This window comes from Rhynchophorus ferrugineus, unplaced genomic scaffold (assembly GCF_030347505.1).
Source record: "Rhynchophorus ferrugineus isolate W39M unplaced genomic scaffold, kcgeb_rfMv2 rfM8, whole genome shotgun sequence".
Classification (NCBI taxonomy): domain Eukaryota; kingdom Metazoa; phylum Arthropoda; class Insecta; order Coleoptera; family Curculionidae; genus Rhynchophorus; species Rhynchophorus ferrugineus.
The window spans coordinates 2,069,543-2,084,973 of NW_027472587.1; the positions used below are offsets into that span (position 1 = coordinate 2,069,543).

The 15,431-nt window shown below is 32.2% G+C and overlaps 1 protein-coding gene across 10 annotated transcripts in view; it reads left to right on the plus strand.

Annotated features, from left to right (window-relative positions):
* tou (bromodomain adjacent to zinc finger domain 2B toutatis) overlaps window positions 1-15,431 on the plus strand; it is a 115,350-nt gene that overhangs the window by 33,922 nt on the left and 65,997 nt on the right. For all 10 annotated transcript variants that reach the window (XM_076412526.1, XM_076412531.1, XM_076412530.1 and 7 more), the window contains exon 2: window positions 1,634-1,694. The gene's annotated coding sequence lies outside the window, so the exon portion shown is untranslated. The remainder of the gene's footprint in view (window positions 1-1,633; window positions 1,695-15,431) is intronic.

The following is a 15,431-nucleotide window of genomic DNA, read 5'->3' on the forward strand; positions in this document are numbered from 1 at the left end:
TAGAACAAAGTCCTAAGAAGTATTGTAGGTGCACCGAGATACTATAGGATTCATTACTTGACTGAAAATTATTCTCAAGTCAATATCGAAATAATACAACTCTGGGATAAAACCAGAACAGGACGCAGACTCAAAAGAATTAAACCATTAGAACTTCTGTAGTGTAGCGTAGGGAAGTGCATTTAATAGAAAACATCAGTGTTATTACACAAACATTGTTACACTAGAGACTAAGATAGGGTTGATGGGTCCTCCCTAGATATATACCTAGATTTAAGTTATTGTAAAGATAAATTGTAAGTTAGCCAGCAACGGCTAGTAACATTGCTAACAAAGTTAATGGATACATGATAGAGTAATTTTCTAAATTCTAACTGATCAATTTTCTGCAAGTTTTAATCGTTTGAATACAATTCACTCATAATTTCTAAACGATTGAGATTATTTAAACATTCCTGTACTAAATCAATATTATTACAATTAGTATGACATTAGCAATGAGTACATAAATGATGCAAAACAATTACGTGACAATATAAAAAATTCACTATAATATAGTCATGCTAAATACGATTTATGCAATGCTATTAATTATTAACAGTTGTTATCTCTAAAAATAGTAAACTAATATTGGTAAATAACAATTGTATTTTCGTTATATAAAGTTTAATGCACTACCAGCCAGACGTCATTAGATGTACCATTTAAGAGAAGCTCAGAACAGTATATAAACAGAAAAAAAACTGTAACAAAGTAAAAAGTAACAAACCTTAGTTTTCAAAATAAATCTGCTATAAGGCGTGTTTCAAAATATATAGGAGTGTGACACCATATCACTCATTTTTGTTGATATTTTGTAAACATGTTATTTAAAAGTACGCTTTTATATTGGTATATAAGTAATTAAGTCTTTTATTGTTTATGTTATATGGAGTTATAGAGGATTTATATTATAAAGGAGAGCTAATGCAAAGGTCATTACCAAATAACAATATTCACAAAGAATTGATAATAATAACATGGAAGAGTATCATCAAAATAAACAGAATCCTTTTTATTTTTTGTCATTTTGTTGAATTTATTTGTCAATTTTTGAAAGCACATTACAATTTCTCATAACTAAAATTTCCAATACACTTGGAACGGAATAAAAGGTTATTAATTATAATTGGTGCTAAGTAGAAAGTGACATCAATATATAATGCCTTATAAAGGTATAAAATATAATAAAATATTATATTTATATATTATATATAAATATATAATATATAAAGTATTCTGATATCAAATGCAATGGGAAAGCAGTTTTTATATTTTTAATTTATTTTTAAACATATTTTTATGATAGATGGATGGTGAAAATGAAGAAAACATTTTTTAACAATACTTGGATGAGCTCCAAAAGCATTAGACTAACAAATGTATTATTTAACTGGGTTGTTTTCGACTAATTTGTGAAATCATGGTTAAGCTATTAGATTCAAAATTATAAGAAGTAGAGCTTTTCTATAGTTATAAATGTACTAGATGTTGTATATTTTATAAAAGAAACCGGGTAACAACTGTAGACAATTAAAAAAGAAGAAATCAAGTATTTTAGAACATAACCTAATTAAATATTTTTTATTTTCAGATACATCTTGGATATAATTTATTGGAAGAATCAAAAATGTCTTTCTTAATAAGAAGCTTAGGTAAGTTCTAGTTATCTCAGCTTGAATTTTGTATTCAATTGATCGACGCTATGTAGAAAACGTTCGGTGCGAAAGCTGTTTGTTTATTTGATAATTGTCCAAGGACTTTCGATTTTACCTTTTATACGAACTGACTGTTATGATCTCATAATAAACACCAAAGATCGATTGTGAGTCACGTTAAGGGTTTCTATTATTCAGATTATTATTAAAATTGATTTCATAATATTACCAATAAATCTAGATATCTGAAATTATATTATTAAGTGTACATCCTCAAGGTGGGACCGAGTAATAATTAAAAATTAGTTGAAAAATGACGTAATTCTAGTTTCCTTCAAAAACATTTTTGCGGTTTTAATTTATGGTCTAGAAAATGCGTTTTTGTAATTCAATGAATAAATGTTAAACAAAACAGTTAAAGTAATTATGTTTATTTGCAGAGTATATTGTGAATCTATGGTGCTATATTATTTATAGAGTTGAACATCTAAATATCTTATACCGATTATGATTAAGTGTCATATATACCGATGATAATGGTTGAGGTACGTTAAATTTGTCAAAAAATATCAATAGTTAAAAAATCTATATCGATATTTTTATGGTGATATTTTCAATAATTCAATGTATTCATTTATTATCAACATTTTTCTTAGACATTTTTTTAAATTTTAGGTATCAAAAACGATATTTGTTTTCAATTATTTATATCTATTACCTAACAAATATATTCCTATTTTATATAACTAGATTTATGTGCCATATAGGTCAATTTTTCTATTTTTTGTCTGCTTCATTAACATATTTTAATATTATACAAATTAGATAATAATTATCATTATTTTCTTTAATTGATATGTTCTAAATTCATCATTTACATTAACTTAAAAAACCTAGTTTAATATTGTATTATCATTTTAAATCCAAACACAGTTTATATGTAAAATGGTATGATATAAAGTAATGATATTAAGACTGCATCTATCTTTAAACATCTGCATCTGCTTTGCAAATATTTGTTTAAAATGATATGAAGATACAAAATATTGAGCCAAAATACTAAATTTACAAGCAAGTCTCCTATTAGAAATGATATCTTATCATTTGAATATTTAATTTATTTTAGATCTAATTAGTTTATCTTTGATTTATCTTCTTAGTCGCCACGAATCCTTGGTTGTATTTGACAGATATCATTTTTCATTAAATATTTTTAAATAAACTTATATCTCGCAGTCCCTAGCTCTAATAGTTATCTTAATCTTATATTTGTTAAATTAAATAATGTTTGAGTTTGCTTATAATAAGTAATTAATCACTTGTTTCAGTACTTCGGTTTGTAAGAGATCCTCATATCAAATCTCTATATGGTAAAACCAGGCTGAAATTTATTATCTGATTTTCATATCGCAAAGATAACAGTCAGAATATGCTTGACAGATATTGCCTATTTATATATTCCAAGAATTATATAATTTTTGATAGATTTTATTTTATATATTATGCCGTCAGAACAGAAGAACCAATTGTTCTGCTCTTATTTTGGGCTGTGAATAAATTTTTGAGGGATATTTTGTAAATTCAATATTTTGGAATGAAACATTGTATCCATTATAATTTTTTATTTTGCTGCTTAACGCTCAACGATAGTTTTTAAGCCTAGACATTATGTTATCGATTGGAACACATGATAACATGAATATTGGGTGGTGAATATACAGTGGAACTGAATTATAATGACTATGAAAGAATTACAATTGCTATTACAATGTTACCATTATAAGTATATTTATGTGTCTATACAAGTTTCATTTTTTCATAATTGTACAATCGATTTCATCATCACTATCCGAAAATCAAACACTTCTTGTTTTTGTTTTTGGTCAGCAGTGAGCAAACGCAGCATCCACTTTGAACAGACCTTTCTCATAGTCAGATGCTCATGCAATATAAAACCAACACGTTCTTTTCATATCTTTACGATGTTAGCTGACTCACGTAAATTCACTTTTCCATCATTCAAAACGATTTTGTGGATTTGTTTTAGGTTTTCTAGTGTTATCACTTGATCTGGACGTCCACTGCGCTCTAGATCATTTACGACCACGTTTGAAGTCAGCAAACCAATGTTTGATTGTTGTTTCTGATGGAGCGGAGTCCTAGTAATACTTTTTAAGCAATTCCTTCACTTGAACGGTGTTTTTCACATCAAGAAGCAGTGTAAAAGTAAAACACGAAATTGTTTTTGATCCATGGTTTTGAAAATAACAAAAGTAGAGTCACTCTTAGCACAATAACTCAGAAACTTATGAGCAGAATATCATTAAATTTTAACATTTTTCTTTTGGAGATTAGTACTAACTGTAAAAGCGATGGATGCAATAAAACTAACGCCCGGGACTTCAACCTATGTGTTAAGTGTTCGAAACGCTATAATAACATCGCATCATCCATTGTAAAAGACCCAAAATTATTTCGACCAGTTCCAGTTAGTATTTAACACGGTGACTGTACATATCAATCGAAATCGATTCGAAACACAAAATAGAACCTCTCCTAGCGAGTAAGATTGCATCCCACATGGTCGGGCTTTTCGACCATCGTGCTATTTACGAGAACATATCTCCAACGGAGAGAGATATTTCTATTTTAGTTTCGAGCTGAACGTTGCTGAGCCTCGATCGAGCAAGCCGACCGAAAGGCATGGCATGGCCCTCGTTGTCGTCGGCGAGCGACACGAAAAACTACATTTTTGTCATTATGACGCGGATACGACCGGAGACCAGGGTCGGCGATGAAGCTCTTTCTGTACCATCTTCGATTCGCAGACCACGCCATCTCTCTGTTACCTGAACGTCGACCGGTTTAGGTGTTCGGTCGGTTGAAAAGGTTCCATTGTTTAGATTTTGTCATTAATGATGTTTAATTAATAATACTTATTACTTATATTGTATAGGGTGGCCCATATTTTTCTTTTCTCAAATGTCATGATTGTTAAAAAATGGTATTAGGCCTATAAAGTAATATCTTCTTGAGAGGTGAATAAGAGAACCACTCATATGCGAAACAAGTAGTAATCAGGATGTGCAAGGTCTGGAGAATACGGCGGGTGGGGTAGCACTTCTCATTTTAATGTTTCCAAATATGTTTTTGTCGGTTTTACAACATGTGGTCGGGCGTTGTTATGCAGAAGAGTAACATTGTTGTGTCTTTGCTCGTATAGTCGATAACGATCCCATTGATGGTTTCATTAGGTTTTAGCAGCTCATAGTATACCACACCAAGCTGATCCCACCAAATGAAATATGGCTTGGAGCCATAGATATTCATCTTTGCGGTTGATGATGCATGACCAGGTAGTCCCCATGATTGTTTTCGCTTTAGATTATCGTAATAGTTCCACTTTTCTCCAGTAGCAGTATGATGCAAAAAACTTTTTCGATTTTACCCTTAAAGCAGCATTTTTCACACATGACCAAACGTCTGTCAATGTCTCTTGGCTTCAATTCATACGGCATAATATATCCAAGCTTTTAGATCATTCCTATGTTCTTTAAGCGATTCGAAAATGTTCTTGTATTATTCTCAACAATTCTGCATGTTTTTCTTGTGTTTTACACGAATCATCATCGACTATCCTCAATCCTTCAAGCCTTTTTCTTCAAACTGAATTAAAAAAGTAAAACTTCTCGCAAATGTAATTTACTCGGTACAAATTCAGACATATTTATCGTACTGAAAATAAATATATTCACACACGACGAAATTACACATATTGGAAAGTAAAGTCGGCTGGACTTCAATATACCGGATGCGATTTAATACTCAATAACATCATCTGTTGTAAATCCTTCAATTTATAGAACCGATTTAATAAATATTAATCAAAATATTTTCCATCATTTTCTACTTTTTCTTTTTCTTTCTTGCAACATGGGGACACTGTGTCGAAAGAACGAAGTTGGTTTGATAGCCATACAATCATTAGTTCGTTTTCGCATTTCTTCAGCATTTTGAAAGCGTGCACTTAGCAAGTCATGTTGTTGCATTTATCTGATGAAATCGTAACCAAAGCATCTGTGTTTGACGAGTATGTTGAATGCCGCAAAACTTCCCATTCGGACTGGAACAGTGTATCTTTCAAAACTTGTGACTAAGCGTTATCATGCAAGAAGATGGTTTTGCATCTGTTACTCGCGATTGCTAGTATTTTTGCAACAACACGTCATTTATTTTATCCAAGTGACATGGGTAAATATTTGCAGTAAAAGTTCAATTCGTTTTTAAAAGCTCGTAATACACTAGACCTTGCTGGAGGTCCCACCTATGCACAGCAAGACCTTATCGTAACTTTCTGCACTTGGAATTTTTGTAGTAGATCCACTTTTCATCGTCAGTCACAATATGATGCAGAAAACTCTTCTTTCGTGTGGTAATCTTATCTTCTTGAAGAGAGCTTCTTGAAATTTACAATTCTTGTCCACTGCGCCCAATAGGGGTTCCTGGATTTTCACTAACGTGTGATATCGAGTGAACGTGACTTCCTATCGCATGTAGTGTCAGTGAATTTAATATGTTGACAATTACAAACATACATTTACGACCATGCCCCAGAAGGATCCGAACTCTCGACTATCGCAACAGTAGGAGACCGCCCTGTCGCCTTGACCACTGCGCCAGCCAAGTGGACTTAGTAATCTTACTGTATTTTCCCACTGAGCATGTTCAGAACTTTGGGACGCCCTTTAAAATTAAAAAACGTTAGTTCAGTTAAATGACAGTCTTAGTTTGCTTATAACTGACCCATTATCTTAAAACCAACTTGCACATTGTCGACCGATTATTTATATATATATATATATAATATATATATATATATATATATATATATATATATATATATATATATAATCGATGCCAATATAGAAATCATGCCCAGAAGACGTCCCGTCTTACCCAGCCTGGTTAAAGCCTGGCCTGGCCGTGACTGAGATCATTTTCCTTGTTGGATTTTGCACTCTTGCCTACGGATAATTACAAATGTTAAACAATCACAAGCATGAATTTACAACTATGCCCCAACAGGATTCCAGTAGTAGGAGGACAACGTCAAAGGACACGTCCTGTGGCTCATGAATCGATGCAGTAATATTGTTCATTCTTATAGGGGGCCATTCATTTATTGCGTAAGACGATTTGGGAGGACTGTCTGATTTTTTCTTGCATAAAGATATATTATAAAATATTAATACATATTAAAAGAAGGGTGTCGGCCTATTTTTTTTCTTACATAGGGGCGAGGGGGTCAAATTGGAAAAGAAACCGTCCTACGTAATAAATGAATGGCCACTAGCTGAGTAAAATCCTGTTGGTCAGTAAAACTATAACATGCAGGCTCATCGAAATTGAATTGATATCGACTACACAAATTCAGTTAGTATATATCTGCATTTTGTTCGCTGTTATCGTTTTAATTCTTAATAAGTAAAGATCAATAATTCCGCCCTTCTCTTGTCTTCTCTTTTGACAGCAGCATCCATTTTGGTAATAACTTTTCATTAAAATTTCATTTTATCATTGCTTTTTACATTCATATTTACTGCGTTTAACTCTTTTACATTTCAATATATACGTCAATCAAGTAAATAAACTTTACAATTTTTGTAGTTTTAAAAATTATTGTTCTTTCATATATAATGACAACCAAATCTGCAACCATTTGTATACTAATGTATTATTTACCACGTCCAAGTCTACATGTGTTGGTATTTTTATCTGAACCATCTTTTATCATCTTTTATACCTATGTGCTTAATTCATTTTTTTATATTTCATTATTAGTTAAATACACATTTATGAAGTAAATTCTTCTTTCATACCATTTCATGATTGTAAAATCTACCTTACTGAATTCATCATTTTTGTCGTTATAATTGTATTACATTTTTATTAAGTATTAAGTGGTTTATTTTTCTTTCTTTTTTTTTGTTTATCTAACGCTTGTCATACGTTTATTTTTAATTTAATTTTTGTTTTTAATATTATTCATTGTTATCAATTTTCCCGCAATATCAAGCGATTAAAACGATTACTGATACAAAATCGAAATTCTATTAATGAATTATACTGTTCTAAAATTGAAATTTCCGAACTAATTTGAATGTCATCCGCCCGAACGTATTTTAAAAAGTTCTGTTTTTCAACATGTCATTGAGTGGTGAAGAAATATGAACGTACTTTTTTCAGGTTCAAGGATGAACCAAAAATAGTCGTCTATACTGTTATGTATGTAAATAGAAACAATTCAACCGTTGCATAGTTAAAGACTCTTATCTTATTCCCTGCTCATTTTTATTTTATTTTTTAAAGATGTAGTTTTGGACATATTTCTTAGTTCTTCTTAGTTAAAATTAAAAAATATAATAGTGTCGTGAAAACATATTGTATTTATTTAAAATGTCGTTAGAAATCCTCCATATATATTTTTTTTAAATACAGTTTATTGAATTGTTCATAACAATAACTATTTAGTTTAATAATGACTCTGTTTTAGAATATCCAATATGGACCTACAAGAAACAAGTTATTAATGGCATTTTGCAATGCTGGTAATACAAACATGTTGTATTCTCGTATACAGTAATTTGATATAATATTCCACTAATTGTTTTATATTTTTCGTGGTAATTAATATGAATAATACCACGTACATCCCAAAATACTGTAACCTTGATTGCTAACCGATATAGTTATCTTAGCTTTATTCGATGCTGTTTTGTCTGGGAAAATCCACTGCTTACTCTGTTAAGTGTTATGAGGAATCTATAGTCTACTCAAAGTTTTTTTAGTAATACGTCATGGATATTTGTGACGTCGAAACATTGCAATCTTGCCGCATCAACTCTGAGTTTTAATTCAGTTTGGCTTTGACATACAAGAAAATTCTAATCTAAATAAAATAATTGAATAAAAATGTTATCAAATATAATTTATTTTAACATTATAGTACATCTAACACATATATTATCGAAGAACTATAATTAAGAACACAGTTATAATATTTTGTAGGTTAGATTTGTTTTGTTTACATTAAACTTTTTTTCCACATCACCCATGAGGTAGAGTTTCTAGACGCGTTTTTCATGTAGTAATATCCCCCTGGAAGCCTAATCCACCTAATTATCAGTTGTTTATCTGAGAAGCGTATTTTACTTTCACTCGAGATCATATTTACCTTTTTACGTTTAGTTCTTGTTTTCTTCGATGGTGTGTTTACTTGTCAAGTCATCTTGGCATCACTGTATGTTTTATTTCTTCTGCTACTATCTGTGTACACCATTCTTCATAAAATTAATCACTGAATTCTATTTAATACATTTACCATATCTACAAACCAGTTGATATTCATTATCTCCTCATACGTTCTAACCTAATGCTCATGTTTAATTTTGAACAATTACAATCATATCTGTGCACACAAATAATTCACGCCCTACAATATCATTTTCTACAGTTATATTCAATTAATTATGTGCATACCTTTAGTTGTTTCCACTATTAACCAGCATTTTTACTAGATCTTTAAAGTTAGAATGTCAGTACATTTTGCTATAAAAACTTTACAATGATTAAATTCTGCTTACAAGGTGTGGATACCGAAATAGTAAATATGTTAATCTGATAAAAAGTATGTACACTAATCTAATATATTATAAAAAAGTATAATCATATATAAAAATTAATGTTTTTTGTCATCGATACGCTTTTTTAAAAATTAAATTAGACTATTTATTAGAATTTAATTCGCTTCAATCTTCTGAATTATTGTGCATTGTTCAGTATTTACTTAATGTTGGTGTGATTTATTTTTAGCGCAACCCCATATTTGCACCTCATAAGTCCCAATAGGCCGATAAATCTATTTCTTTGTTCTTCGGTCGGATTGAAAGTATGTTCCGACTTATCAGTAAAGTTTTTTTGTTATCATGATCTGTCTGAGCATGATGTCTTTTGTCTAACATGATGTTCCATAGTAGAACGCTAATAATTATAATTTTAGCATCAATGACAAAGAACAGCCTAGAACGAGCTGCTAATATCGAAGGAAACTCTAACTTGAAGAAATTGATAGAAGTATTTCTGCAAAAGGACTAGCAATAGCCAGTAACAGACCCAAAGTCTTCCTCTTGCATGACAACACTCGACCACAGATTGTAAGAATTATGAAGGATACACTGCTGAATTTTGCTATACCATGTGTATTTTTCGGAAATAGCGTCTTCTACTTAAGCTTGGTCGGCACATGCTTTCGAAATGCCGAAGAAAGGCGAAAATAGATCGCTAACAAATTAACATAGTTCTTTTGACACAATATCGCCAGTACAGTAAAATATTTTTCCTCAATAAATATCTTTTTAAAGTGAAATAATGATCAGAATATATACAAGCACGTAATAATTCAACTAAATGTAAACTTTCTTTTCAGAAGCTTGGGATAAGTAAGGTTTAGTAGTGTTTTCAATGGTGTAGTGTCTCTAAAAGGCATCAAGTGCAGCAAGAAATTTTGCCCTACTAAGATACACTACTACTAAGTACTGTTGTATAAAGAGATCCTTAAGTCCATATGGAGGTATGGATCGAGATGTGGGAGATGTGGGAAGTAAGAGGGTTGTAGTAAAATAAATAATTCAGTAATTTCAGAATTGAGTATAGTGTTGTAATGCTCTGTGGTACTTTAATAATAGTGTGTCTAGAGACAACAGGATCAGCAAATCTCAGCAAAAAGCAGTTAAATATTTTTGACGGGATGATTTCAGTACAATTAACAATGAACCTTACAACATATTATAAGACAAGAATTGAAAGAAAAAGGCGACTGAACTCGCCCTAAATCTTGCATAAGTGATATATTGGTCGACCCAACACCTCTGATGACACATGCTTAGGTAGGTATAATTTTTATGAAAATACCTAAAATTTAGAAACATGTATTCCAAGGAACTACTGACAAATTAACGAGAAAATCCTTTAAAATTAACACAGAATCATTAAATCAATATTTCATTTACTCTATACTAATGTTATCCTTAAATGCAAACTCACTACAAATAACAATATTGAAACAACTGTAAGTAGAGTACAGACAGCTGTCAAAAGCATCACTCAGTGGACTAAGAAATGGCGAATAAAATGGAATGCTACGAAGTCTACAAATGTGGATTTGACACACGAAAAAATAGACTACTGGCCAGTAATAATAAGTTCTACAGTAATTCCGTATGTGAACACCGCAAAATATGATGCCTGGGCATGACTGCGGACGCCAAGCTCAAATGGAAAGACAATCTGAATTAACACATCACAATAATTTGTTATTGTTCCATCAAATCCTGAAACCAATGTGGACCTACGGTGTGCATTATGGAGTTAATAATTCTAATATAAATATGATCCAAACGTACCAACACAATGCTTTTTCGCTTCATTGTTAACGCCTCGTGATACATCAGAAATGATGACCTGATGGTATCAATGGTCAGCAAATAAATTAAACTGTTTTAAAGGAAAATCAAGTGAACACAAAAACATCGAGTTACTACAACGGCTCCACAACAATGAACCTATCTTAAGATTGAAGTGAAAAAACTTTTGTACTAATATAATTTTGACGAAAACTGTGCCGTGTTTTAAAAATATGTGCTCCAGTGGGAGTGCATCCATTAAAAGCTACTTAAGTATAAGTCTGAAACTAGAGAACGGTTCGACCGATTTGGCTTGTTTTCGTTTTTCAATATTTGTGAAAGTCCAGGCACATGGTGTGAAAATATGGAATATTTGATGTCTGTACACAAGTGATGACTTATATCCCTCAAAGACCTGCAGATCCCTAAGTTTTCTACGGGTACTTTCCATACTAACAGTATTTTTTTATTTATTTTATGATTTTATTTTGATTTATTTTGTTTATTTATCTCTGAAATAATTTTATTAAATTATTTTTATATTAAAAAAACTACTCACCGTTTTTATGTATTTTATAAATTTATCATGGTATATAGATATTTTCTTTTCGGTGAATTCAAGATTATATTATTTCTCTCTAAATTGGGAGATTTTAGTTATAGTGACCATACCAATATTCAATGCAGTTGCAACACAATAAAAATCTTTCCAGTTAAAACACTTGCAGCCTAATATTTAATAGTATCAAAACTTATCTCTGTAACCTATTTTACGACGTCATATGTATCTGACTGACTATTTATTTAGCCTCGGCATTTTCAACCAGAGCAATCAAAAATATTAAGCAGCGATTTCAAATTTATCAAAACCATCAAAGCGCCAAAAATGTTTGCAGGTTTATAAACTCTTATCACTAATGTTCTGAAGAGTTTTACAGACATTTGACAATCGAACGACTTTTAAAGAAGGATTCGGTTACATGTTCGAACGTATCAAACAGCATTGTGTCTCTTTTTAACTGGAATAAAATGAGAAGTAAAATATTGTCTGGTACTAAAACGAATTTATGAACTGTAATAGGCAATACATTATGTTATACATCTTGATGACGTAGGTTCACTGCTACTTTGGCTAGACTATATGTTAGTGCACCAAATGATAATTAAGTTTGGGTCTGATATCTTTGATCTAAACTTATGAAGAATTACTAGGTAGTTGTAGTTAACACATGGACTGAAAAGTCCTGGCCGTAACAACGAAAACGCGTTTTTTTGTTCAAAATTGGCTTTATTTATCAACGTAATTTCCATCAAGAGCCACACAATCATTCCAGCGCCGCTCTACCATTTCAATACCACTTTCGTAGAACGATATATATTTTGCCTCAAAATATGCCTGTCAGTAGTTGCTTTCCACTCAGATGACGATTGTTTTGATCATCGACGCATTGTCACATATCGACGCAAAAATGCAGGCAAAAATACAGCTACGATATTAACTATCCCATGCAACTTCACTTTTTGATCATTCAAAATGATTTTGTTAATTTGTTTATGTTTTCTGGTGTTGCCACCTCATTTGGACGTCCACTGCGTTCTGCATCATCGGTGTCTCTACCACCACGTTTGAAGTCAACACACCAACGTTTTATTGTTGTTTCTGGTGGAGCGGAGTCATTATAACACTTTTCAAGCCATTGCTTGAACAGAATTTTTTCCCATCAAGAAACAGTGTAAAATTAAAACACGAAATTGTTTTTGATCCATTGTTTTGAACATAACGAAAGTAGTGTCACTCTTGGCACAATAACTCACAAACTTATGAGTAGAATATCATGAAATTTTAACAGCTTTCTTTTGCAGGTTAGTACTAACTGGAAAGTGGTGAATGCAATAAAACTAGCGCCATGTATGTGTTAGGCCCGGGACTTTTCAGGCCATGTGTTATACCAACTGTTCTCTTCATAGCATCATAACGCCCTTGTAACGTTAACATAAAATAAAAATTATATATATTTATTAAGTGACCACTTGTACAGCTTTGTTCTGCACGCGTTAAAAAATAATTTCTGTAATCTTGGCTTGTCTGTGTTTACTACAGCAAAACCTAAGTACAGCAAATACGCATCTTTACCATTTTTCGACGTTTACCGAACATATAACTAACTGAAAAAGCGGTGAATGCAATAAAACTTGTGCCATCTATGTGTTAGGCTCGGGACCTTTCAGTCCATATGTTAATAACTACTGTAACGTGTGGCTTTTGTGCTTTTAAATTTTAAAAAAAATCATAATATATTGCGGTTATCTTGTTAATTAATTTAAGCTATTTATTAAATTAACGCCGTCGTTAGAACCGATCAACTATAAAACACGCGGAGTGTATTAAGAACGGCGGCATTAATTGATAACATCCAGACGATTGGGTTAGTCCGATTACGTTTCTCGACAAATACGAGGAACTATTTTAATTAGCCATTGAGGATGGGCGAGAAAAAATGGGAATCGAACCAGATCCGCCGATCCGTGATGGCTGTTCGGAATCGGGTCCTGCGCGCAGCCGCTCCGCACACCGTTTCGTCGACGCGTTTCTTTACCCGATTCCGAATTATTTGTGATGTTGCCGAGCTTAGCAGAGACAATATAATCCGCTTAGGACATTTACCTGTATCGACCGGTTTATATTCGTGTGTGCGTTCCGTTCCCATTGTCAGAATCCATAACCATTACGGTTCTCAACCGTCGGGGACGCGGTTCAAATTATTTTTCTACGGATTTGGTTCGCATGCCGTCACCGATCCCGCCCGTCCTGCCGCTGGCATTTTTCCTTTGAATATTTCGCGATTTATATATGTCGATTTCGACTCGACGAGGTTCCTCTTTGAGAGACGTTCTTGGAATTTTTACTTTGTTATTATTATTTCTCGTTGCTCGGATCGAGAAGGATCGTTCAATAGGCATAATTTCACGTAAAACACACACACACACACATCGCCGCAGCTTAATTAAAATACAATCTCTCATGATTTTTAAAACATGAAACATAAAATATTTCCTGAAATATAAAATACAAAACTCTGTCAGGTGGTGGCGGCTAGTGCATAAGCGCTGCAGTGCTGCAGAGCTAAAAAAAAACCTAAAGCTCCCAAACACTAATTATGTAACCTCACTAAAATACTAAAATATTTTTTATTACTTACCAAAAAGCAAATCCCACTTAGCATTCGCGAATTCTTGCTGTAATAAATCATACAAAACTGCAATGGACCAATGGAATAACCAACCGTCAGTAAGCCGTATCGCGGTACCGACTTATGCTATCGCTATTATTTATCTGGACCACACGATCATGTTCTGCGAGCTCCTTCAACACCCGCGCGGAGCTCCGCTCCTCCGTGTCCATTCAAACAATCTAAAACAAGGCCGATATTTAAGTGGAGATTTCGCTGCATGTAGTCCAGCGTCGTATGGCCTGCACATGATATCGGATATCATCGTGTTTATTTTTCAATTATCAACTAATATATAGCAATGTCATTAATTAAATATACTCTTAGTAAAAACTTCTATTAAGTTTTTTCCTCGGGTATTAATTGAACGTCATCCAAATGCATATATTTAAAAACATATACTTTTCACTAATGAATTAATCGCGTCATTAATATTAATTCGAATTTTCTTCAGAATCCAACAGCAAGCAGCTTTTTAAAGGTCAAGTGCTGCGAAGTTAAAGTACCTGTTATAACCTACAAATTGTGCTTAGTCACTATCTATAGAAAAACGGCCAGTTATATTCGAACAAAATAATATTTTATATAATTTTTTTTATTTTGATTCGTTTGCTATTATCAATTGTTGTTTATTGAGTTTTTTTAAAAAGAAATTAACATCATTAATGTCAAAATGTGTATGTATATTTAGAAAGGAGAACCTCCTTATAAAAAAATAAAGTATTATGCCTGGTGATCCAGTTAAACAAAATTTAGCCTGTAGAGGAGCTACGGATGGATCACATTCACATCACAAATTTACGTCTAATAGTGCCCGATGGTGATTGTAATAATCATATAGAGAAAAACAATGTACATTGACAGTACTTCACCCACATATCTATCTTTATGAGTATCTCTTGTCTCGGTGGTCAATAGTAACACGGTCTGAAAAGCCCCTAGCGTAACAAAGAAATCGCAGTTTTATTTTGTTCAAAATTAGCTTTATTTATCAATGCTGCATTTCAATACCACTTTTGTAAAACTATTTATCTTTTGCCTCA